Here is a 3,718-nt window from a genome sequence, read left to right on the forward strand (position 1 = left end):
TTCTTTGAAACCTTTTTCCTATCATGTGAGTATATTGAGAGGGTTATTATAATAATAATATATATGTAATATAGTTTATTCATTCTTCATTCATTCATAATATACACGTAATAATAAAACATTTTATATAAAATTATGGCGACCTCATGACCTTAGCTGGAGCTCGTATGACACATAATAACTCATATACGTGATGAACAAAACGAGCAATTCACAGTATTCATTTTTTTTTTTAGTGAGAGCCCAATTGTGACTGATGATTTCATTCGTCATTTCTGGAAATATTTTTCCATAAATTGTCCATCAAAACTGCAACTCTCAAGTTTTTTTCCAAATAATGACCATTTTCATTAAATTTTCGTACAGTTATCTCCAAAATCTTTCGGTGATCCTCTTCTTTCCCATTTTCATCGAGTGAGTTCGATGTTCTTTTCTCCAATTCAGCTTTTTCATCATTTTCCTCTTTTGAAACAGCTTCAAATTCATCAACTGAAAAAATATAGAAAATTAATTGAGAATAGTACGAAAAATAATTATTATAATGTTGACGGTTTTCATATTCGGATTGTTCCTACAATTTCAGAAGAATTTGGGTTTTTGTAGTAGTCCCGTCGATTTTTCAACTTACGTTTCGTTTACAATTGCAGTAGAATCTAGGAAAATATCTACTGTAATAATAGGCAAAGCAAAACTCATTCGAAATACAAACTCAACTACGAAGAATTACTTTTGCAATTAATATAATATGTTGAAAAATATAAATATCTCACCTAGATCATTCCAATCTCTCTTTTCTTCTGAAAGTTTACTTAATTCATCAAAGGAAGCCATTTTTGCTAATTTTATAGTTGTTTGACACTCAACACTAAAATATTAAATTGGTCCTCACCGAATGATTACTGCCTTATATACCAAAAACATGACTAAAACTTCAACCCTGCATTAAGGGGATCTGATTGGCTACACGTTCCGTATATTGAAGTATTTAATTAGTCATTAAATAAAAATTATCTTTACTGCAACTAGATTTATAACTTTTGCATCAATATTTTGGCCTTAGTATTTGAAAGTCAAATAACTCACAAAATTAGTTATTTTGATTTTTTTGAAGTAGAAGAATGAATTGAACGAAATCTATCAAATTAATTGTTCTATTAGAGTGAAAACAATGTCGGACTTACATCATATGAGATAGGTATAATTTCAGGCTGAGAAAAAATATTTCAGTTATTACATCGCAAAATGGCTTATTTTGATATATTATTTTATTGGCTGTCCTCAAAATCAATTCTATTTTAAATAAAGAGTCCAATATTTTATTTACCTGTCTTCAGAATAAACATACATCTCAAGATTATTAGTGGGTGATATTTTTCGAAAGACAGTCAACTCATAGAAAATTCGATTTATGCCCTCCTTATTCGGATGTGTAAACATATTTTCATTAATAATTCATACAAAAACATTTATAACTATTGATAACTGAAGAATAGATATGATAAGTTGATGAAGGAAGGTAAACCGTGTAAAATGTCTCACTTGAGACACTGACTTGTCTCAAACACTTATGATTTAGAAAAAAAAATTTCAACAAATTTTTATCAAATGATAAAATTGAATTGAATTGAATTGTTTACAATTCACGTATTATTAAAAAACACTTAAAATTTTCATATGTTTTCTACATATATCGAAACATTCAGACTACACAAAACAAATTAAAAAAAATTTCAAATTAAACAATCAATGATATACTGAAAGTAGAAAAGCATAAAAATTAAATTCATGCTTAATCGTTAATCAGAAAATGTGTTCTCATCTCCATTTTCTATCGATATATTACTTCAGTTGGTTTTTTTTCTGTAAGAAAACACTTTCTTTCCGTTCATGATTCTCGTTTTCTTTTGAATTCTCAGTATTATGTGAGCACCACTAAGGTTATTTTCGTTTTTCTTTCATTATTTCTTTATTCTTTTGATAGCTACTCTCATCCGATACAGATCTAGCAAGTTGATCACGTTATATCTTACTTTTTTAATATTTACCGAGGATATCTATATCGCTCTTTATTTTCAAATCGGTTAAACTGTCTAGTGCCAATTTCAATTCGGGACTATTATCTCTCAGGTTACTCTGATTAGTGATTGGACAATTTTATCAATAATTCCTTAACAAATCTAAGATTTCAGAGTAAAATAATCATGAGACCCCCACTCATAGGAGTTTCAATCTGCTTTCTCCTTCTTGAGTCTTCAGGTCATTAAAAAGCAATAATTCTGAGTAGTTTTAAAAATTGAAATCTTTCAGGATTGAAACGAATTAATAAAATTCTCATTACTTACAATCTTATTTCATCTTGAATGATAATGATCCTTCTTGAGTCTTCAGGTCATTAAAAAGCAATAATTCTGAGTAGTTTTAAAAATTGAATTCTTTCAGGATTGCAACGAACTAATAAAATTCTCATTACTTACAATCTTATTTTATCTTGAATGATAATTATTGAAAAATATATTTTGCATTGATGTTGTCAATGTTTTTCTTTTAGGGAATTCTGAATCTTTTAATAAGACAATAATGAATTCAATATATAAAGATTATTTGAACTGCCTTTTTCCTACTCAAAGATACTTAACAATTCAACATCTTATTATGGAAAAGTATCGTTGCAATCGATAGGAAGCTCTTGTCTTTCTATTTAAAATTGTATTCATGTTATTGATTCATTAATTTTAAATGAATAATTTTGTTGAAATATAATTGATTTAATCTTTCGAAAAAACGAATAAAAGTTTGATTGAATTGGTAACATCACTATTATCTAGTGATATTCTAGAGGTAAGAAAGAGAAAAAGGAGAAATGGCACTCATAGACAATTCGATTTATGCCCTCTTTATTCGGAAGCGTAAACACATTTTCATTGATAATTCATATAAAAACTTTATAACTGAAAATATATATGATGAACTGATAAGGGAAGTCATAGGTACCGTGTCAAGTATTTCACTTGAGTGACTGAATTGTCTCAAAAACTGTGCCATTTCTGAATATCTTTACATTGGAAATTCTCTGAATTGAATTGATAACAATATACGAATTATATAAAACAATAAAAATGTTCTTTTATTGTTCAACATATCAAAATATTGAATAGATCACCAAAACTTATATAAAAAATCATCTAATTAATCACTCAAACATGTACCTGCTGAAAAAGGAACGGGACATAATAAAATCGTACAACAAATAACCATTCAAGATATATTTTTGATATGCGTATACAGCTATGAATACCTAACATTATTTACATTCTTTGAAACCTTTTTCCTATCATGTGAGTATATTGAGAGGGTTATTATAATAATAATATATATGTAATATAGTTTATTCATTCTTCATTCATTCATAATATACACGTAATAATAAAACATTTTATATAAAATTATGGCGACCTCATGACCTTAGCTGGAGCTCGTATGACACATAATAACTCATATACGTGATGAACAAAACGAGCAATTCACAGTATTCATTTTTTTTTTTAGTGAGAGCCCAATTGTGACTGATGATTTCATTCGTCATTTCTGGAAATATTTTTCCATAAATTGTCCATCAAAACTGCAACTCTCAAGTTTTTTTCCAAATAATGACCATTTTCATTAAATTTTCGTACAGTTATCTCCAAAATCTTTCGGTGATCCTCTTCTTTCCCATTTT

The sequence above is a fragment of the Harmonia axyridis genome, chromosome 1 (assembly GCF_914767665.1).
Source record: "Harmonia axyridis chromosome 1, icHarAxyr1.1, whole genome shotgun sequence".
Lineage (NCBI taxonomy): Eukaryota > Metazoa > Arthropoda > Insecta > Coleoptera > Coccinellidae > Harmonia > Harmonia axyridis.